Raw genomic sequence first — 24,581 nt, forward strand, 5'->3', positions numbered from 1 at the left:
CAATGCTGATCTTACATTAACAATGCATGTCCTTTTTGATATGATGCAGTGTCCCTACAGTTACTGCCCTTTGTAATCACACCACCTTTGCCAAAAACAGGGAAGCACAACTGGTTCCTCGCTCGATCAGATGACGGCAAAAGACTGATGATCATTCGGACACATGAGCCGGAAAAGTTATATTGCAAAAACCCCACTGTATACAAGCACCGTGTAATACGTGAGTATCCGGACAGTGGTTGTTACGTCTATGAGCAGGATACTAGCTTGTTGGGGCCTTTAGGATTTTTTAGTTGGAGGCGGGTAAACAGCCTTGGTTCACACTCTCTGTTTCTCGGACTGAATTATCTGGTTAACCAGGAGATCACCGTTGGCAAGGACCTTGATGGTAGAGAGGCTCTGTTTGCTATGGAAAATTGTGTCTACACGGCGAGCCCTAGGAGTTCGAGAGCAAACTCCCCTGATTGTCAATGTTACAGCCTGCAGCCAAAAGAAGGTGAGAATGACAAAGGCATCCGGATTAACTTTGATCCTTGGATGTCTCAATTACGACAGGCAGTGATGTGGTTCGAGCCTTCAGGTTGATAGGTTATTGGGCTGTTGCATCGAAAGGGTGGAGTACTGGTGTCTCCGGATCACTAGTCGCTGAAGCGGGGCTGCAAATTATGATGGTGTTGGATCATCTCTTCGAATGACTTTGTTGTCTTTGCTGCTGGTCCTTGATGGGTAGTTCTTTCTTTTGTTATGCATATTCCTTGTCATTTGGTCATCCTCGTCTATGTCACTCTTACTATGTAATAGTTGCTTCTGTTTAGAATGTCATTCTCGTCTGGATCACGAGAGTCTGAGCGCTACAGATGGGTGCGTTTTGGTGGTGTAGCAAGACTTCTTGTGAACTATCATGTCTTGCTGTTTATGTCATTAGTAGTCACTAGTCAGTGTTTGAATGTTGTATATATCGTTGTTTTGAACTGTTTATTGTCTCGAACTACTGGTGAGCTAAATGAGGGCATTACCATTCTCTAGTGTTCAGAGTATATCTCCTTTTTTCAAGTTATATAATTTGAGCTCAGTGTCTTTCCGATGATGTACACTTGTTTGGGCCAATGAGGTGTCGTTGAATATGGGCCGAGTAGTAACGCAATGCCAAACAGGTCAATTATGACTCTCAGGCCGGGCTCTCAAAAGATCCTGAAAAAAGGCCGGGCTCTCCAAAAAAGAATGAATAAGGACTCTTAGGCCGACATGTGGGCGCCACCGGTGTTTTCGTGCGCTTGCGCGCCGAGAGCATATTGGCGCATGCTCGAAATTCATGCTACCTTTTCATCCGCAGTTCCCGCCCCTCCCCACCTCTGGAATCTCGATTCCTACTCCAGTTCCCCCAAATCCCCCTCCTGTACTCCCTGTACTCAAGCGCACTATCATGTCGCCGGTCAATGCAGATCTCCGAGCCAGAGATCCTAAGGTCCATCCTGCCTTCAGTCACTACGTGCTGTCGCTCAACAGTGGCATGGCGGCGCTTGACGACCAGTTTGTCGGCAAAGTGCTGATGGTAACCATCAATGGCGACCGGCCTCCCGTCTCGCCGGATGACCTTGATAAAGCTCTTGGCATTGCGCACGGCATCCAAATAAGTGACTTGCTCGTCGAAGTCTGTCCACCACCAACTGATTTCTTCGTCAGGTTCCGGACAATATTCGACTGCACTCGTGTGTTCGAATCTTCCCGGCGTTTGTTCTGCGATGGCACGCTGGTGAGCTTTGATCGGTGGCACCCATGATGGGGCTCTGTGCCCTCTGAGCTTGAGTTTTTAACAAAGCTTACCTTCCACGGCATGCCTCGACGTGCTTGGAACGGCGAGTCCATGAACGAGCTTATCAACGACCTTGGAGGTGAGCTCGTAAGTATGTTTGTTCCTCCAGACAGCTGGGCTCTGACGGTTATGGCATGGATGAAGAAGCCGTCCACCATACCGAAGGTGATTGGTGTTGAGATACCGGTGCAGGAACCGGGGTTGTACTATTCGTCGCCACCAAGGCCGCCGCGGACCACGTTAGGGATGTACCTGCATCGAGTGTTCGTGCATGTCGAAGAAGTGGTCAATCCATCAATCGAAGTCCTGCCGCCGCCGCTGGTGCCAGGGTCCGTCGACGATGTCCATTACAGGAGTCAACGTCAGACTTTCCCCGTGTTGCTTGGAACGATGGATGGCACAGGGCCTACTCCATCACGCGGCGGAGGCCACTGCTTCTTTGGGAGAAGAGGCAGGGCTGGCTGCCTGGATGTGCTCTAATTTGAGGTAACAACTGAATCTTGTCAGATACTAGTTAAATCCGAGCTATGGGTGTGAAGCACTGATATGCTAGTACATTTGATTGTGACTTGTTCTAATTTTGTACCTGAACTTTTTTAGAAAGGGATGTACGTCAACTTAATGTGCTAGGAGAACTTATTGTGTTGTCTGTCTGTTTTCTTTGCACAACATTCAAGATATTTCCCCATCATTGATAAAGATGATGAACCGTTATGTACGACTTCATTGGTTTCAACATAGCCCTTCCCGTAGCGATCCATTGCTTCCATCCTGATTGTGCCGCCTGCGTGAAATTTTTGTATGCAAGTTCAGTGTGCTATGATGTTCTATATTATTGTGTCAACTATATAAGTTTTTACTGAGCATCAGCAATGCATATGGCTGAAAGATGTATTTACGAGCATCGGCCGATGGGTCTCTCTCTCTCTCTCTCTCACACACACACACACACGCACACGCACAAGTGGGACCCGTTGAATTATTTATTTGCTCGTGACATCTTTTAATTAGGTTCCACTCTAATCTAACTTTTTTCTTAAGTTATTAATTGAGCTCAGTTACTTCAAAAAGTTGTACAGAAGCCTTGTTTGGGCCTTTCCGGCCTCGCTGAATGTGGGCTGAGTAACCATGTTAGGTTGTACAGTACTACACAGGCCTTTTTCACTATTTTTTCTTAAATAATACATTTTTTATTAATTTACATAAATATTACGCTGGGTAATTTTTTTCAAAAATAATACACCGTCCGCCCGCAGCAGGCCGACTGGTCCTAGTCGGCCCACAGCATGCCGATTGGATTCCAGTCGGCCTACAGCTGGCCGACTGGCCCTTGTCGGCCCACTGTGGGCCGACTGGAGCTAATTGGCTCGCTGTGGGCTAACTGTTTTTACAAAAGTGTTAATCATGTATTTAAAAAATATGTGTATTGTGACCTCCTCCGCTCGCTGTGGGCCCACTGTTGACTAAAAAATATGTTTTAAAAAGTGTTAATCATGTATTTAAAAATTGTTAAATGTGTGCATAAAAAATGTTCCTTATCTATACAAATTTTTTAACGTGTGTATAAAAAATAGCTTTTTTTCAACATCAGCAATGCAACTGGGCCGACAGTTGTACACAATATCCGGGTCAACTTGTTATTCTCCGCCCCGCTGGGCTGCAAACTTTCCTAGAAGGTATGCATTAGGCTTAACAAGAAAATGGACTTTAAGAAATAATAAATGGGATGTAATTATAATAACTGGACAGTTACTATGCACCAAACACGTAATTAGTTTGAAAAATATATTATTTTTGGAATTTGAAAATTTTAATTTCATTACTTGTTACGCACGCAATATTTCATTGGATTTTAACGTAATACAACTTTATTTTGAAATTATATTTAACCTGACTAGAAATTTCGGATACAAATATTTCGGATCCCATCAAAATGTGGGAATTTTTTTTGAATTCTGTTTTGAGCGGTTGTTTGAAATTATTAATCGTTGTCCTAGCTAGAAGTTGGGTTGTACTTTTAACAAACTGTAAATGGGCTGTAGTAAATTCCATTAGAATTAAAAAATGGGTTGTACATTCTTACAAATCACAAATGGGCTATATGTTCTCTGCCAAATCCGAGCTGTGGGCCTACTAAGTTAACACCTACCAAGGGCTTTGTCAACTTAGTCAATATAAATGATTCTAGCTGCAGTGATCATACGATGTCCATCCAACGGCCGTAGTGCTTCTTCAACCTCTGGTCTTCTTGCTCCAGCCGCCCAAAGCAGCACTAGTCGTGTCACGTGCTCCTGCCTCCCGTGGCCGGCTGTGATGCCGCGGAGGCCTCACCGCCTCGTACTACTCCCACCGCTGGCCAGGCCATCCCTCTACTCACCCACACCCCCTGTTATTCTGCGGCGATGGCAGCCTCACACCGCAGCCGAACCAGTGAACCCTCGTACTCCTCTCTGCGCGGGCTTCCACTGTTGCGTCTTCCCCAGCTCCGCGTCGTTCCCTTCCTAGGCCTCGTCGTCGTCTAGACCACCGCCCTGGTGCTCTTAGCGCGGCGTGGTCAACGTGGTCAATGACCGACTTCCATCAGAAGAGTACTGTACGTGGAGAGGCTGACAGCTGGGTCCACGGCAGCCGCAAGGAAGTGCCTCCTTATTACGCGCAAAATAATTATTCCTCCACCTGACAATGGGGACCCACCGGACAGGCCACCGTATTTCGCGAAAAAAATGATTTGCCCCCTGACTGCTGGGACCCACAAGCTACATCTTCGCACACAAGGAAGTGCGTCCAAAAAAACGATTCGCCCCCCTGACTGCTGGGACCCACCAGGCCCTCGACTGCTGGGACCCACCAGCTACATCTTCGCACGTAAGGAAGTGCGTCGGGGCAAAAAAACAAAACGATTCGCCCCCTGACTGCTGGGACCGACCAGCTACATCTTCGCAGGCAAGGAAGTGCCTGACAGTCGGGACCCACCTGGTCGAAGTGTACATAGCGTTGTCATTCTGGTCGCGAATGTGTACGTACATACTGGTCGATGTAGAGGCGCGCACGTGTCATAGTAGAGGCGTGCACGTGTCGTAGTAGAGGCGCGCACGTGTCGTAGTAGAGGCGTGCACGTGTCGTAGTAGAGGCGTGCACGTGTCGTAGTAGAGGCACGCACGTAGCATGTACACGTACGTACAGCGGCCAGGGTGCAAGAAAGAAAATACGGCCATGTATGTGTACATACGGGCGGGGTCTCAAACGCCTACTCGCGCATACGTACGGCGAGGGCTCGTGTACATGGCTGGGTTAGAACAGAGAAACAGTGTCGTCGTCGTGTTCATGGGGAGGCAACGGAATGCTTCGTGTTCATGGGGAGGCAACGAAATGCGTCGTGTTCATCGGGAGGGCTTGGACGGAACAGGCGATGGAAACGAGGCCTGGCGTACCGCAGAATGGAGGAAACGACCTTGTGTTTGACCGGCCACGTTCGAAACGGGATCCTGTTCATCAGGAGAGGTCTGGCGTACCGCGAAACAGAGGAAACGGACCTCCTACAGTCGAAACGGGGGTCCTGTTGATCGGGAGGGGTGTGGCGTACCGCAAAACGGAGGAAACGGACTTGTGTTGGAGCGCTACGGTCGAAACAGTGGTCCTGTTCATCGGGAGGGGTGTGGCATACCGTAAAACGGGACTCCACGGGATACTGTTCATCTCCACTATCGACCCCCTCCAGCCTCCACGAGCTACTCTTCATCCACCGTTGACCTCCTCCAGCCTCCACCTGCAACTGTTCATCAACAGGCTCCTGTTCATCCAGCCTCCACCGTGCGCTACTCCACCGACTACTATTCAACCACCCCTCCACTGTCTACTGTTCATCCAGCCCTCCACACCACGTGGTCCTGTTCAACCACCCCTCCACGGGCACCCCTCCACCGTCTACTGTTCATCTAGCCCTCCACACCATGGGGTCCTATTCAACCACCCCTCCACCGTCTACTGTTCATCCAGCCCTCCACACCACGGGGTCCTGTTCATCCACCCCTCCACGGGCACCCCTCTACCGTCTACTGTTCATCTAGCCCTCCACCACACCACGGGGTCCTGTTCATCCAGAGGCAACGCCACCGCTCACTGTTCATCCAACCCCCCCCTTTCCCCCCCCCCCCCCCCCCCCCCCGCAACGCTCACTGTTCATCCCATCGACTGGCTTCAGTTAGCAGCAGTAGCGAAGGAATCGCTCGATCGCGTTCAGTTAACAGCCATCGATCGATCGCTCGGGTTCAGTAACGTGTAGCCTACAGTGCAATTGCTCGGGTTCAGTTAGAGCCCAACGCCTCGCTCGGGTTCAGTTAGAGCCAACGCCTCGCACACACGCGTGTACGTGTACGAGAGAAACGCGCATCGCTCGGCCCCCGATCTCCCACCATAACCGGGAACTCCCCGAAATTTTCCTCCCCCTCGCTTCTACCACGGTTTTTTCCGTAATGGACGGCCGAAAGAATGTCATGCAGCTGCGTCTCCGGCCCGCCCAGGACGAAAAGCCCATTTTCTGTCATGAATTTTTGTCATAGAAGTAGGAGCCCACCACATCTATGATGATATCGGGTTTTGTCACAATTATCGTCATAGAAGTGTCATATGTATGACAGAAAAAAAATTCATTCGGCCCAAAATGTCACGGATGTGTCTTTTTTTGTAGTGTTGTGACACCCCCGATTCAATCGTACACTAATCATACACGCAAACGTGTATGATCAAGATCAGGGACTCACGGGAACATATCACAATACAACTCTACAAATAAAATAAGTCATACAAGCATCATATTACAAGCCAGGGGCCCCGCGGGCTCGAATACAAGAGCTCGATCATAGACGAATCAGCGGAAGCAACAATATCTGAGTACAGACATAAGTTAAACAAGTTTGCCTTAAGAAGGCTAGCACAAACTGGGATACATATCGAAAGAGGCGCAGGCCTCCTGCCTGGGATCCTCCTAAACTACTCCTGGTCGTCGTCAGCAGCCTGCACGTAGTAGTAGGCACCTCCAGTGTAGTAGCAGTCGTCACCGACGGTGGCGTCTGACTCTTGGACTCCGTCGTCTAGTCGCAACAAACGGGTATAGAAAGGGGGAAAAGGGGAGCAAAGCAACCGTGAGTACTCATCCAAAGTACTCGCAAGCAAGGAGCTACACTACATATGTATGCATTGGTATCAAATGAAAAGGTGGTAGCATAAGTGGACTGAACTGCAGAATGTCAGAATAAGAGGGGGATAGCTAGGCCTATCGAAGACTACGCTTCTGGCAGCCTCCATCTTGAAGCAGTAGAAGAGAGTAGATGGTAAGTTAACCAAGTATTATCATATAGCATAATCCTACCTAGCGATCCTCTCCTCGTCACCCTGTGAGAGAGCGATCACCGATTGTATCTGGCACTTGGAAGGGTGTGTTTTATTAAGTATCCGGTTCTAGTTGTCATAAGGTCAAGGTACAACTCCAGGTCGTCCTTTTACCGAGGGACACGGCTATTTGAATAGATCAACTTCCCTGCAGGGGTGCACCACATTTCCCAACACGCTCGATCCCCTTTGTCCGGACACACTTTTCTGGGTCATGCCCAGCCTCGGAATATCAACACGTCGTAGCCCCACCTAGGCACAACAGAGAGGTCAGCACGCCAGTCTAAATCCTATGGCGCAGGGGTCTGGGCCCATCGCCCATTGCACACCTGCACGTTGCGTACGCGGCTGGTGAGCATACCTAGCAACCTCCATTACAAAGGAAGTTGCGTTACACGGTCCAACCCGGCGCGCGCCGCTCAGTCGCTGACGTCACGAAGGCTTCGGCTGATACCACGACGTCGAGTACCCATAACTGTTCCCGCGTAGTTTGTTAGTGCGTACAGGCCAGTGGCCAGACTCAGATCAAATACCAAGATCTCATTAAGCGTGTTATCTTGAAGTAACCGCGAACGCCGACCAGGGCCAGGCCCGCCACTCACCTAGGTGGTCTCAACCTGCCATATCGCTCCGCCAGAAAGATCCACATAGAGGGCCGTCGGGAAAGTATGTCCTTTCAGCCCCCAATTCGTGAATCAACTGCGGGTACTCAATGAGCTGACCCAACTTATCATGTGTAATAAGTATAGTATATACCCGTGATCAACACCCGACGTGATCATGGCCTGATAGTATAGCATGGCAGACTGACAAGAATGTACGGCCACTGATGATAAACTAGCATCCTATACTAAGCATTTAGGATTGCAGGTAAGGTATCAACAATAGTAGCAACGACAGGCTATGCATTAGAATAGGATTAACGGAAAGCAGTAACATGCTACACTATTCTAATTCAAGCAGTAGAGAGAAGAATAGGCGATATCTGGTGATCACGGGGGGGCTTGCCTGGTTGCTCTGGCAAGTAGGGGTCACCAACAGCTTAGTCGATCGGGGCACCAGCAGCGGCGTCAGTCTCGTAGTCTACCGGAGAGAAGAGGGGGAAGAAACAATGAATACAATGCAAAAAGATGCATAACGATGCATGACATGACAAGTAACGGTGCTAGGTGTGCCCCAACGCAGTAGGAGGTGATACCGGCGAAGGGGGGAAACATCCGGGAAAATATCCCTGGTGTTTCGCCTTTTCGGACAGATCAACTGGAGGGGGAAAGTTGCGTGTTTGCTATGCTAGGGATGTGTGGCGGACGAACGGGTTGTGTATCCGGATTCGTCTCGTCGTTCTAAGCAACTTTCATGTACAAAGTTTTTCCATCCGAGCTACGGTTTATTTTATATTAATTTTAAAAGATTTAAATCATTTTTAGCATTTATTTAATTATTTTAATTCAACATTATCCAGAATAGTGCTTGCTGACGTCATCAAGACGTCAGCAGCCAACGTTCACCGTTGACCTGGTCAACCTGACATGTGGGTCCCGCGTGTCAATCTCTGTTAACTAATTAACCAAATTAATTAGTTTAATTAACAGATTAGTTAGGTTAAATAATTAATTAGGCTAATCTAATCAGGATTAATTAAGTTAATTAATTCTTTAATTAATTAATTAATTTTTTTAATTATTATTTTTTAATTAATTTTTTTATCAACTCTTTTTTTTGTTTAGAAAACGTTCTGGAGGGGGGGCCCTCGTCATAGGCCCAGCGGGGCGTGCGGGCACGTGGGCGCGGCCACGAGTGCCCGCCGGGACAAGCCCGGGTGCTGGCCTCGGGCACGGCCAGCGGCCGTCGCTGGCGGAGATGGACGCAGCCCGACACGGCCAGGTGGAGGAGACGGCGCAGGGTGCTCAGCGGCAAGGGAGCAGCAAGCAGGGGAGGAGGGCGCATGCGGGGGAGAAGGGGCCAGGGGCGTGAGGCCGTCGTGGGCGCAGCCTGCTGTGCGGGTAGCCGTGGAGGAGGAATTGCGCGGGTGAGGTACGGCGAGCGCGAGGCGGGGGGCAGCAGGGTCGAGCCGGAGCTCGAGCGAAGGCGGGCGCGGGGTGTGGCCAAGCAGGGAGAGGCGGGCGGCATGGTCGGGTGTCGGCGATGCGAGGTGGCAGGGCGACGGCGGCGCGACGCTGCAGCAGCAGCTGTGCAGCAGCGGCAGGAGGAGGAGGCGAGGGACGGAGCGCGGAGCACGGCAGGGAACGCGGTCGCCACGGGCGCTAGCAAGGTGCCGGTGCGGGCGGCAGAGCACGGCGAAGCACGCTGGCGCGCGAGCAGGGGCAGGGGGTCGCGGTGGCCACGGTCACAGTCCCGAGCAGCGCAGCGAGTGCGGGCCGGGTGCGGGCGCGCGCGCGAAGGCGCGGACGTGGTCGGGGCGAGGGAGAGAGAGAAGGCCGGGGGCCTCACCATGGTCCTGTAGGGAAAAATGGCAGCAGGGCGTGGGGAGGTTGATGGGGACGAGGCGACGATGGGGAGGTAGGCGTGCAGTCCGGCGAGGAGGGGGACGCAGGCCAGCGAGGTGGGTCTTGGGCGGCGACGTCCTGGCGTGGGGCGGCACCGAGCGCCCCCGATCCCGATCTGGATCGGGGAGGGAGGCAGAAGTGGGAGGTGAATCGAGAGAGTGGGGGAGTGGGGTGTCGGTAGGGTTGACCGGGTGGAGTGGGGGGTTATGGAGAGGGAGTGGGGGTGGGCCGGTTGGAGTGATAGACTGGGTCGGCCAGTTGGGTCGGTTGGCCAAGGGGGGCCTTTTCTCCTTTTTTGTTTTATTTATTTATTTTTCTTTTTATTTATTTTCTTTTCTATTTTAAATCACTTTAAAATATTTAGGCAATTTCTAAAAATGAGTTTTCTCCACAACAATTACCAGTGCAATGTTTGGCACCCACCGAACATTTTTGTTGCAATGTTTGGAAACATTTGTTGTTTGCAATATTTTGAATTGATTTTGAATTGGTTTTTGAACTAGCGAGAGATTAACAACAGTGACGGAGGTGGTGTGGCATCACTAGCAGAGTTTTACTGTCAGTTAATTATCTGGGCGTTACACTTGGAGTGGATGTCAAGCAATCAACGAGGCGGCCATGAGGCAGGGGGGCGCGCCTACCCCCCTGGGCGCGCCCTCCCCCCTCGTGGGCCCCTCATTGCTCCACCGACCTACTTCTTCCTCCTATATATGTTCACATACCCCACAAACATCCAGCAGCACCACGAAACCCTATTTCCACCGCCGCAACCTTCTGTACCTAAGAGATCCCATCTTCGGGCCTTTTCCGGAGCTCCGTCGGAGGGGGCATCGATCACGGAGGGCCTCTACATCAACTCCATGGCCCCTCCGATAATGTGTGAGTAGTTTACCTCAGACCTTCGGGTCCATATTTATTAGCTAGATGGCTTCTTCTCTCTCTTTGGATCTCAATACAAAGTTCTCCTCGATTCTCTTGGAGATCTATTCGATGTAACTCTTCTTTTTGCGGTGTGTTTGTCGAGATCTGATGAATTGTGGGTTTTGAAGGAAATATGCCCTAGAGGCAATAATAAAGTTATTATTTATTTCCTTATATCATGATAAATGTTTATTATTCATGCTAGAATTGTATTAACCGGAAACATGGTACATGTGTGAATACATAGACAAACAGACTGTCACTAGTATGCCTCTACTTGACTAGCTCATTGATCAAAGATGGTTATGTTTCCTAGCCATAGACATGAGTTGTCATTTTATTAACGGGATCACATCATTAGGAGAATGATGTGATTTACTTGACCCATTCCGTTAGCTTAACACTTGATCGTTTAGTATGTTGTTATTGCTTTCTTCATGACTTATACATGTTCCTATGACTATGAGATTATGCAACTCCCGTTTACCAGAGGAACACTTTGTGTGCTACCAAACCTCACAACGTTACTGGGTGATTATAAAGGTGCTATACAGGTGTCTCCAAAGGTACTTGTTGAGTTGGCGTATTTCGAGATTAGGATTTGTCACTCCAATTGTCGGAGAGGTATCTCTGGGCCCACTCGGTAATGCACATCACCATAAGCCTTGCAAGCATTGTAACTAATGAGTTAGTTGCGGGATGATGTATTACGGAATGAGTAAAGAGACTTGCCGGTATCGAGATTGAACTAGGTATTGAGATACCGACGATCAAATCTCGGGCAAGTAACATACCGATGACAAAGGGAACAACGTATGTTGTTATGCGGTTTGACCGAGAAAGATCTTCATAGAATATGTGGGAGCCAATATGAGCATCCAGGTTCCGCTATTGGTTATTGACCGGAGACTTGTCTCGGTCATGTCTACATAGTTCTCGAACCCGCAGGGCCCGCACGCTTAAAGTTCGGCGATGATCGGTATTATGAGTGAGGGAGTCCTAGATTAGGGGGTCTCCGGACAGCCGGACTATCTCCATTGGCCGGACTGTTAGACTATGAAGATACAAGATTGAAGACTTCGTCTCGTGTCCGGATGGGACTCTACTTGGCGTGGAAGGCAAGCTAGGCAATACATATATGGATATCTCCTCCTTTGTAACCGACCTTGTGTAACCCTAACCCTCTCCGGTGTCTATATAAACCGAAGGGCTTTAGTCCATAGGACAACAATCACAACATACAATCATACCATAGGCTAGCTTCTAGGGTTTAGCCTTTCTGATCTCGTGGTAGATCTACTCTTGTAACACCCATATCTTCAATATTAATCAAGCAGGACGTAGGGTTTTACCTCCATCAAGAGGGCCCGAACCTGGGTAAAACTTCGTGTCCCTTGCCTCCTCTTACCATCTGGCCTAGACGCACAGTTCGGGACCCCCTGCCCGAGATCCGCCGGTTTTGACACCGACATTGGTGCTTTCATTGAGAGTTCCTCTGTGTCGTCGCCGTTAGGCTTGATGGCTCCTACTATCATCGATAGCGATGCGGTCCAGGGTGAGACTTTTCTCCGTATTCGGCGGCTTTGCACTGCGGGATAATTCGCTTGGCCATCTGGAGCAGATTGAAAGCTACGCCCCTGGCCATCAGGTCAGATTTGGAAATTTGAATTACACGGCCAACATCCGTGGGGACTTGATCTTCGACGGATTCGAGCCACAGCCGGGCGCGCCCCACTGTCGCGATCGGTACGACCTAGCTCTACCGCCGAACAATACCCCAGAAGCCGCGCCCGCATCAGCTCCGACCCTTTGTTCAGAGCCAACTGCGCCAATCGAGGACGGGTGGTTAGACACCACCTCAGGGGTTGCAGTCTCAACGGCGATCGAGCCGAACACCAGCACAAATCTCCGTGCAGCCCGTGACTCCAAGGTGCTGGACTCTCTTCTGGAAACCGAACCATCCGCGCCCCTGCTAATCGAATCCGATTGGGCGCCGATCATGGAATTCACCGCCGCGGATATCTTTCAGCACTCTCCCTTCGGCAACATTCTGAATTCACTAAAGTCTCTCTCTTTGTCAGGAGAGCCCCGGCCAGATTATGACCAACAGGATTGGGATGCAGACGACGAAATTCGACGCCCACCCACCACCCACTTAATAGCCACTGTCGATGACTCAACCGACATTCTCGACTTCGACTCCGCAGACATCGACGGTATGGACGACGATGCGGGAGGCGGAGAGGAACCACCGCCCACACGGCGCTGGACGTCCAATTCATCATATGACGTATACATGGTGGACACACCAAAGGAAGACGACGAGGAACGGAAGGACGCACCGAAGGCTTATTCCCTCGAGAAGCAGTCAAAGCGGCGGCGCAAGCGCCGCCCCAAATCCCGCCTCGCCAGAAATAACGATAGCACAGACCCAGCGTTGGAGCAGGGCGAACCACTGCCGGACCACGGCAATACAGAGAATCAAACCGAACAAACCAATTCTGTCAAAGATAATAGTCCGGACGACACAATGCCCGACAGGCACTCGGAGCAGCAGAATGCCCGTCAAAGGCTTGTTTCCACCGCGAGGAGTCTGAAAAAGCAGCAGCAAAGGCTCAAGGCTACGCAGGACACACTCCAAATCAGATGGAGTAAAGTACTCAACACAGCAGCGAAGTACGGCGACAATCGCCCCACCAAGAGCTACCCAAAGAGGAAGTTACTAACTGAATTCGATGAGGAGGCCTCAGACCCCTCACAACCAAAAATCAAAACAGCCACCTGGCCCGATAGACAACCTCACGGCCAACATAGAGCGGCAAACAATGCCACCTACAAGACAATACGCGATTCACACGAGGGCTTGAACCAAAAGGACAGCGCAACCAGATCCATCTATGGACCACGCAAGCATGCCCCAGCATACGATATAGCACAACAAACGTCCGAACAACGCGGTACACCCAGATACAGGGGTGCCGCACACCCCCTATGTTTCACCGATGAGGTGCTGGATCATGAATTTCCAGAGGGATTCAAACCTGTAAACATAGAGGCATACGACGGAACAATAGACCCTGGGGTCTGGATCGAGGACTATATCCTCCACATCCATATGGCTCAAGGAAATGATCTCCACGCCATCAAGTACTTACCACTCAAACTCAAAGGGCCAGCTTGTCATTGGCTTAAAGGCCTCCCCGAAAACTCCATTGGAAGTTGGGCAGAGCTCGAAGACGCTTTTCGGGCAAACTTTCAAGGGACTTATGTCCGACCTCCGGATGCGGATGATTTGAGTCATATAACTCAATAGCCCGGAGAGTCAGCCCGAAAGCTTTGGATCAGGTTTCTTACTAAAAAGAACCAAATTGTCGACTGCCCGGACGCCGAAGCCTTGGCAGCTTTTAAGCACAGCGTCCGTGACGAATGGCTTGCCCGACACCTCGGCCAAGAAAAACGGAGAACAATGGCCGCATTAACAAGCCTCATGACCCGCTTTTGCGCGGGTGAAGACAGCTGGCTAGCCCGATGCAGCTCCAGCAACCCCAGTACATCTGAAGTTAGAGATGGAAACCGGAAATCACAGCGCAACAACAATAACAAACGCTGGAATAAAAGAGACAGCATGAAGAGCACGACAGTAAATGCCAGATTCAAAAGCTCTCGGTCAGGTCAGCAAAAGTTGCCCCCTAAAGGCGCCAGAGACGAATTGTCCAGCCTAAACAAAATTCTGGACCAAATATGTCAGGTCCATAGCACCCCTGGCAAACCAGCCAATCATACCCACAGAGAATGTTAGGTCTTCAAGCAGTCCGGCAAGCTCGACACCGTACACAAGGGGGAGGATACACCAAGTGAAGATGAGGATGAGCCTCTCAAGGAAGACACTGGGGAACAAAAGAAATTTCCACCAGAAGTCAAAACAGTAAACTTGTTACACGTGATCAATGGCAGAAACAAAATGGCACTCCCAGCAAAATACGCCCGAAGGCCTATCACCGCAGAGTCCTGCCACTGGTCGTCTCAACCGATCACTTTTGACCATCGTGATTACTCAGCAAGTGTCTGGCGTGCAGGATGGGCTGCCCTAGTATTAGACACAATAATTGACGGATACCACTTCACACGAGTCCTGATGGACGGTGGCAGCAGTCTAAACCTGATATACCAGGATACAATCCGCGAAATGGGGATAGACCCAACAAAAATTTGCCATAGCAATATTACCTTTAAAGGAGTAACGCCAGGCCCAGGGGCTCATTGCACGGGCTCCCTGCTACTAAAAGTTATATTCGGCTTCCCCGATAACTTCCGTAGCGAACATTTAACCTTCCACATCGCTCCGTTTCAAAGTGGCTATCAAGCACTACTCGGACGCGAAGCTTTCGCTCGCTTTAACGCAATACCACACTATGCTTCCCTCACACTCAAGATGCCCGGTCCACGTGGCATCATTACAGTAAACGGAAGTATTAAGCGATCTCAGCGTGCCGAAGAGCGTGCGGCTGCCCTGGCAGCCGCACACTAAAAATGGCCTCACCAACTAAAGCATTTAACAGGTCGTCATGACCTCGGACACGGCTAGACGAGTCCGGCGCAGCCATATGCAATTTATACTGGATCAATGATCACACCCCTATTACAAATACAAGGGGCTCAACGTGCACAGACAAGCGGCAATTCTTACTTACCTAGAATTATACATGATTTCTTTAAAAAACTATCTTTTTGCACGACAGCTTTTTCACCCAAGCTCCTCTTTTTTACAGATGATCATCGTGCTACACCCGTCCAGGATACGGCACAACAGAGACACAGGCGCAGACGTGCAGCAGGGACCCGCTCCAAGGATTCTTTTCAGATTAAGACCCTGTGTAAACCTTTTTTACTGTCTCTTGTTGATACATATCCACCGCATTCTCATCACAGTTGAGAAGTATGCTGGCGTCTTGGCATGTGGCCACGTTAGAATAATGCACGTACCTGGACACAAGGGGTTTCTTACGAAGGGCACTATTTGGGCCCCGTTTATACCATAAAGACCGAATACCTTAGGGAGTGTTCGGCGTCGCGAGTTTGGCCTTATATGCATCAGCTCCGAATCATTGTCTTTGGTCAAATGTTGGGTTTGCCCGGCTCCTATGTTTTGGTGCCTTATGTTCCGCTTTACCGGCTAAGGTAGCACCAGGAGAACTACTGCGATTGTGCCTTGGTTCATCCGGACGAGCACCTCAGTAGAGAAAGCCGAAAACTGACTGTCATGATATAGTATGAGACTGGTCAACCACTCGATGACCTATCGGAATGTTATAATTCCTCCGCCTTAACGAAGGGCCATTTCCCGGCCAGGCATGTATGCACCCCGCGATCGGGAGAGTGCAGAGCCACCAGGGGCTATCTAGTAGCCCCACTGTCAAACTCCTATGGCTAAGTGAAAGTGTTAAAGCATTATAGTCCGGTTGCCTCGCTCGCTACGCTATCACCTCCTTAATAGGACCAAGATGTTGGGTTAAGTGTGAACACGCGTTTTTTGCGAGCAACCCCGCATTTTATGCATGGGGTTGAAGCCGACGGCTGCAATCTTTCAGGTTATACACACGTATACATAAACGGCCGTACAGGAGGCATCATACTACTTTCAGGCAAAAGTATAAAAATAACCTTATAAAATATTCATAAAAGCATTGTGCTTACAATGAGAATACATATCACTCAAACATAATATTTTTCGAGCATTGGGCCTCTATCAAATGAGCACCCTCGAGAACCTCCTCAAAATAGTGTTCGGCAGCCACCCGGCCTATGCCCGAACCCTGCGCCGCAACAGTGGTAGCGTCCATCTCCACCCAGTATGCTTTAACACGGGCAAGGGCCATCCACGAGCCTTCTATGCACGTCGACCTCTTCATCGCATTAATGTGCGGCACCGCATCAAGGAACTGCTGCACTAAGCTGAAATAGCTGTTCGGCTTTGGCCTTTCCGGCCATAGTTGATCCACAACGGACCTCATGGCGAGTCCGGACAACCTATTCAGTTCGGCCCATTCGGCTAGCTGGTCAGTCAATGAAAGCAGACACTCTGGAACATGGAATTGCGTCCAGAACAGCTTGTCCACTTCACGATCTGTCTGACCTTGGAAGTACTTGGCTGCATCGGTAGCGCTCGCCGCCAAATCCATATACGCATCTGCCGAACTCCATAGCCGATCCAGAGGGGCATATCGGGGATCTCCGAACTTCCTCCATAACATGAAGGGTTTCCCAGCCGCAATATCCCCGGCTTCCCGCAACTCCTCCTTCTTCGCTCTCATAGGAGAACGGGTGTCTTTGTCTGCCACCGCGGCCTTCTCAAGGTCTGTTGCCTTCGCTCGGTTTTCTTTCTCAAGGACCCGGCAACGGTCGGCAGTGTCTTTTAATTCTACGGCCATCTTCTCCTGGCTCTCGCAATGTGTGGCCTTCTCGGCTTTCAACTCTTCGGCCGCATTCAAAGCAGCCGCATTACTAATCCTCGCTTGTTCCTTGGCTCGGGCAAGTTCCGCCCGCAAGGCTTCCACGGTGGCAGCTCCATTTGCAGTCACAACATATTAAAGATACTGGCATTATGCCGCTCTTACTATGTGGCATTCACCGGATAATAACACTTACCCTGTTCCTCGTCAAGCCTCTTGTTAACAAGCTTGATGTCGGTGTCTGCCGCATCCCGTTGCCGTTTTAATTGGGCAAACTCCCTAGTCCGGCTAGCCACCGGAGCTCCCACCACCTGCACATAGAGGCAGTTTGGTTATTGCCTGGGAATATGATCCTCTGTTCGCCGCCGTTCTCGACGACAACCAGAGTCTCAGGGGCTACTATCTACACAGGGCACACCTAACATGTGCAGTACTATCACATATTATCTCACATACCTCAAAGCCTGTCAATAGACTCATACAGGCTTCATGTCATCCGCCTTCAGCAGACGAGATTCTCTCCATCACCGTACCCATCAGCGTACGGTGCTCTTCTGAGATGGCCGCTCGCCCCACCAACTCCCTCAGAACGTCCGACCGCACACCAGACGGTGCCGGACTCTTTCGTATGCTCTCTTCGGGAGCCAGACACTGGGGACTTCGAGGGTCTGCGGGATTATCTTCTGGCCTCACCGGATCCGGAGAGGCCCTCCGTGACGACACTTCAGGGTCGCCCGCTTCTGGAGCGGAGGAGTCTGGGGGAGGCGTTTCGCTCTCCATCATCTCTGGAAGAAGATCCCCCGAAGACAAGCTCATTTGAGAGGGGCTGAGGCCCGAACTGCAAGACAGATGCGGCGGTTATTTTCTCAGAGGAAAAAGATAGCATACCCTTACTATTAAAATATTTTGGATCACTTACGACTCATTGGAGGGCTGGTCCCCCGCGGACACTATGCGCTAAAAACACCCCCCAAGGCAGGACCCTCAGTGGGAGACCTCTTCTCCCGTTTGGAGGCTTCGGCTTCCGAATCCTCGGAAGCAGTCCTTTTCCTCCCCCGATCGTCCTCCTTCGTGGAGACGCTCGTTCCCTCGGTTGGAGCAGATAGCGATGGGGGCCCGCGTCCGCCCGTATTATCTCCCTCGGTATCTTCCTTCAAGGGCTCCGGGCAAGGTGCAACCTCGAGCATCTTCTCCAATACCGGATTTTCCAAACCCTCAGTGAGGGGGACCAAACACCGAATCATCTTTGCCTTTGTTAGGCAATCCTAGTCAAAAGGTGAACTCTCAGAAATAACTTCGAATAAAGGACAACATGTTCGGCTAGGGGATTTCTTACTTGTTCGGCGGCGCGGTTACTGCTTCGGCCCACGTCCTCGGTGATATCCGGACATTCCACTTGAGGTCCTAAGAATGACTTGTACATCTCCTCGTGCATCAGGCCGAGGAAACTTTGAATGGCATGTGGTCCCTCTTGGTTGAACTCCCGCAAGCGCAGGGGCCGGCATTTGCAAGGCTGGACTTGACGAACCAGCATAACTTGTATTACTGCAACCAAATTAAAATCTCCCTCGAAGAGATCTCGGATGCGGCTTTGCAGTATAGGCACGTCCTTGGCTGGACCCCAGCTCAGACCCCTGCTAATCCATGACATCAGTTGTGGTGGGGGGCCCGGGCGGAAAGCGGGGGCAGCCGCCCACTTGGCACTTCTGGGAGCCGTGACGTAAAACCACTCCCGTTGCCATAATTCGGACATCTCTGGAAAGGAGCCTTTCGGCCATGGAGCTCCTGCCATTTTGCCTATTGATGCACCTCCGCACGGTGCATGTTGCCCCTCGATCATCTTTGGTTGTACTTCAAAGGTCTTGAGCCACAGGCCGAAGTGAGGGGTCTGAAAGTGCAACTATCCCTAGGTGGTTTTGGTAATTCATAACAACATATAGCTCATTGAGCTAATGCTATTCCAAGATGATTATTTCAGGAAAGCTCAATGATTGGCATGGCATGGATGTGAAAGTGGAACCCTCAAAATGCTAAGGAAAAAGGATTGGCTCAAGCTCAAAAGCTCAAGACTCTTCATATTATATTTTAGTGATCCAAGATCACATTGAGTCTTTAGGAAAAGCCAATACTATCAAGGAGGGATGAGGTGTTGCTTAATGAGCCTCTTGCTTCATGTGCTTAGTGATATGCTCCAAAACCCTCAACTACTTTCCCATATCCACATATGACCTAAACCCTAAGCCAAACTCGGTCCTACCGATTCTTCCTATCCGGCGCCACCGAGTTTCACTTGTCATTAGCCACTGCCAAACCCTAGCAATTCGGTCCTACCGATAAGGATCTCGGTCTCACCGAGATGGGGTTGCAAACTCTCTATTTCCCTTTCGTAACTTTTCGGTCTCACCGAAAGAGCGAATCGGTCCCACCGAGATTGCAATGTAAACTCAGTGTTTCCCCTTTGTAACTTTTCGGTCTCACCGAGTTCCACTCGGTCTCACCGAAAGAGCAAATCGGTCCCACCGAGTTTGCCTGACCAACTCTCTAGTTAGCTAATTACCAAATTCGGTCTCACCGAGTTTGTGTAATCGGTCTCACCGAGATTACGTTATGCCCAAACCCTAACCATATCGGTCCTACCGAGTTGCATGTCGGTCCCACCGAAAATCATTAACGGTCACTAGGTTTACATTTTCGGTCCAACCGAGCTTATTGATTCGGTCCCACCGAGATTGGAAAATTGTGTAACGGTTGGATTTTGTGTGGAGGCTATATATACCCCTCCACCTCCTTCTCATTCGATGAGAGAGCCATCAGAACACACACACCATTCCAACTCATATGTTCTGAGAGAGAACCACCTACTCATGTGTTGAGACCAAGACATTCCATTCCTACCATATGAATCTTGATCTCTAGCCTTCCCAAGTTGCTTTCCACTCAAATCTTCTTTCCACAAAATCCAAATCCTATGAGAGAGAGTTGAGTGTTGGGGAGACTATCATTTGAAGCACAAGAGCAAGGAGTTCATTACCTACACACCATTTGTTACTTCTTGGAGAGTGGTGTCTCCTAGATTGGCTAGGTGTCACTTGGGAGCCTCCGACAAGATTGTGGAGTTGAACCAAGGAGTTTGTAAGGGCAAGGAGATCGCCTACTTCGTGAAGATCTACCGCTAGTGAGGCAAGTCCTGTGTGGGCGATGGCCATGGTGGGATAGACAAGGTTGCTTCTTCGTGGACCCTTTGTGGGTGGTTGCTTCTTCGTGGACCCTTCATGGGTGGAGCCCTGTGTGGACTCGCGCAACCGTTACCCTTGGGTGGAGCCCTGTGTGGACTCGCGCAACCGTTACCCTTCATGGCTTGAAGTCTCCATCAACGTGGATGTAGGATAGCACCACCTATCCGAACCACGGGAAAAACATCTGTGTCTCCAATTGCGTTTGAATTATCCAAACCCTTCCCTTTACATTCTTGCAAGTTGCATGCTTTACTTTCCGCTGCCAATATACTCTTTGCATGCTTGCTTGAATTATGTGATGATTGCTTGACTTGTCCTAAAATAGCTAAAATCTGCCAAGAACTAAAATTGGGAAAAGGTTAAGTTTTTATTTGGTCAAGTAGTCTAATCACCCCCCTCTAGACATACTTTCGATCCTACAAGTGGTATCAGAGCCTTGGTCTCCATTTGCTTGATCTCCATAGCTTTTGGTGGTCACAGCCTTGGTTTCACAACCTAGGAGAGTATGGCGTCTAGCGAGGGAAATTATCACCGTAGAGGTCCTTACTTTGATGGTTCTAATTTTGCTAGTTGGAAGCATAAAATGAAAATGCATATTCTTGGACATAACCCCGCCGTTTGGGCTATTGTGTGTGTTGGTTTGCAAGGTGACTTCTTTGATGGGAGAGAACCAAACCGTGAAGCTACCGCGGATGAGTTGAAGATGTTGCAATACAATGCTCAAGCTTGTGATATTCTCTTCAACGGATTGTGCCCCGAAGAATTCAACAAAATCAGCCGTCTTGAGAATGCAAAGGAAATTTGGGACACTTTGATTGATATGCACGAAGGTACCGACTCCGTCAAGGAATCCAAGTTGGATGTGCTTCAAAGCCAACTTGACAAGTTCAAGATGAAGGATGGTGAAGGTGTCGCTGAAATGTACTCTAGGCTTGCTCTCATCACAAATGAGTTTGCCGGCTTAGGAAGTGAAGAGATGACCGATAGATTCATCATCAAGAAGATTCTAAGAGCCTTGGATGGAAAATATGATACCGTGTGCACATTGATCCAAATGATGCCAAATTACAAAGATCTTAAGCCAACGGAGGTGATTGGAAGAATTGTTGCTCATGAGATGTCACTTAAGGATAAAGAGGAACTTCACAACAAATCAAGTGGTGCCTATAAAGCCTCATATGAAGCCCCTACATCATCAAGTGAGAAACAAGACTTCAATGAAGAATTGAGCTTAATGGTGAAGAACTTCAACAAGTTCTACAAGAGTAGAAGCAAAGATAGAAGCTCCAAGTCAAGGTCCTACAATGACAAAAGATCTTCTAGTCGAGAGCGAAAATGCTACAATTGTGGAAGACCCGGACACTATTCCAATGAGTGTACGGCTCCCTACAAGAGAAGAGAAGATTCTCCAAGAAGAAGAAGCAAAGAATCACCACCAAGAGAGAGAAGGAGTAGAGATGATCGTTATGAACGAAGATACTCACGGAGAAGCAAGGATTCGGAAAGGAAGGAAAAATCAGCAAGGAGCTACACAAGAAGAAGGCATCAAGCTCATGTTGGTGAATGGGTATCCGGCTCCGACTCCGACAGCCACTCCGAGAGAAGTTATTACTCCGGCCCCGAAGATACTCAAGATGAAGGTATTGCCGGTCAAGCACTTGTGTCAACCAACTCCTACGACATATTTGATTCACCAAATGAAGGAATTGGAAGATGCTTCATGGCCAAAGGTCCTAAGGCAACACACACCGAGTATGTTGATTTCAATAGTGATGAAGATGACTTGTTAGGTGATGACTTGCTTGGTGACAACTCTAGTGATGAATACTATGATGAAATGTCAATTAAACATGCTAATCAAGATAAAACGAATGACAATGATAAGGAGAAGATTGAGGCTCTAACTAAAGAACTAAAAACTCTTAAGTTAGCTCATGACACTACCTTCAAAGATCATCGAGAACTTTTAAGAGCTCATGAGAAATTACGCTTTGAAAAGCTCAATCTTGAGCAAGAGCATGAGTTCTTAAAGGCAATCAATGATGATCTCCGCAATAAAAGTTCTTATTACATTGCCAAGCATTTACTCTTATCCACTTACATGCCTCGAGTCAAGTCTAACAAGAAAGATTCTTCCTCTAGTAGTAACAATGATCATGCTAAATCCAATATTGTTACTTCTAGTAGCTCTCTTGATTCCACTAATGATTCTCTTAGCCAAGTTACACTTGAGCAAGAAAATAGTTTATTGAAGGGAATTATAGAGAAAGGAGTGTACAAAAGCCTTGCTGGGAGTAAGAAATTCGAGGATATTGTGCGCAAGCAAGGAATGCACCGGAAGAATCAAGGTGTTGGTTTTGAGCGAAAGTTCAATGACAATGGAGTTGAGTGGGAAGAATATCAATACCCCAAGACAAAGTTTGTCCCTCAACAAGAGAAGTATACTTCTTTCAAGGGGACACAAGCTCAAGATGATCTTCCACCACAAGACTACGAGCAAAAAGGCAAGGACAAGCTTCAAGAGGAAATTGATGCATTTGAAGAAGCTCCAAAGACCTTAGTCAAGTGGATTCCCAAGACTACTTCAAGTCCCACTTCATCAAGTACGACTACAACTCCAAGGATTCCCATCAAGATGATGTGGATCCAAAAGAAGAAGAACTAGAGAGTTCTTGAGGGTGACTCCGCCAACATACTTCACTCTTATCATTTTGGCAAGAACAAGTGCAATCAACTTCCACATTGTGCACTAGTTCAAGGAGTCACAAACCCTCTTGTTAGTAAGACAAGGGACAAGGTAACCTAAAAGTTTTCATGGACATCATCTTTGTGTGCATCACTCTATGTCTATGGATATCCTTGTTTGTTCCTTGTGGGACTAACCCATGTAGGTATTGAAAGTGCAATTCACTCAAATGGATAGCTCCAAGAGATCTACATCAACATTGAGCATCCACATCTTCAATATCTACATGAAGTCATCATCGACAAAACCCAAGGTTAGTTCATCCCTCTTAGGGGGGATATCACATCTAGGGGGAGCTTTACTCTAAGACTTGAGCTAAAGCAACTCTAAAGATGTGAACACAACAATGCTTTATGTAAAAGTGGTAACCCCACTTGAGCTTAAACGATGAGTATGACCTATGATCAGGTGTTCTCACTTGACTCCTAAGTCAATATACTCATATATAGATGACCTAGTCATCGCAAATTGCTTGATAGATGCTAGAATTGGTTGTGCATGCCTTGTCACATATTTCATTTGCCATCTTATCGTGTGAGCATGCTGGTTGCATATTTTACTCATTCGAGGACATCCACTTGTTGTTTTGATTGTTTGGTTTTATCTTCTTTTGCCAAGTGGATGGACAAGAATGCCTAAGAACCTCCTCTAGCTATCTATGCTTTTCTCGTCTCAAACTCTATTCATGCTGCATCACAAAATTTGATCAAGTCAGATTCGAACCACTCTGTGTGAGGAGCGCTCGGAGTCCCCGATTCATCATAGACTTAAACTTCCAAAACCTCTTTATGATTCTCGGTCTGACCGATACTCCACTTTCGGTCCTACCGAGATCATTAAGTTGATCTAGGTTTTCGATCTCGGTGCAACCGATTTGAACCTTTCGGTCACACCGAGTTTCAGTAACTGCACACAGTTATGAATCTCGGTGCCACCGAGTTGTTCCACTCGGTCACACCGACAGGGTCAGGCTATATATAGTCACGGGCAAAATTTTGGAAATTTCTCCGAACCCCTTCGCCCGCGCGATAGCCTGCTCTGCCCTCGTGGTCTCCGGATCGTCTTCTCGCCGCCAGCAGCCTCCAGTCGCTGGTCTCCGTCGCCGTCAACGGGAATTCTGCCCCGCCGTAGCAAGTCCCCGCCGAACTAGGGTATGGACTTGATCTTTGTGCTATTCCTCAATCTGATTCCTAGCACATTGTGATCATATTGATTCTAGCCACGTTTGATAAACTTCTATCCAGTCAAAACGCCCGTAGATTAGGTTTGATTCGAAAATTCTTGGTTTAGGTTTCCGTCGAAACCATCTCGGACCCACCGAGTTGAAAAACTCGGTCCCACCGATTTGGCTTATGCCATTGCACAAGTGAGACTCGGTCTGACCGAGAATTACTTACCGGTGTGACCGATTTTGGAACTCTATGAAGCCCTAGCAGTCTCGGTGCCACCGAACTGTGACTCGGTCCTACCGAGTTCACTAGTTTAGGTTCCAAAACTGCTTCGGTATCACCGAGTTTGAAA

The sequence above is a fragment of the Triticum urartu genome, chromosome 4 (assembly GCF_003073215.2).
Source record: "Triticum urartu cultivar G1812 chromosome 4, Tu2.1, whole genome shotgun sequence".
Classification (NCBI taxonomy): Eukaryota; Viridiplantae; Streptophyta; class Magnoliopsida; order Poales; family Poaceae; genus Triticum; species Triticum urartu.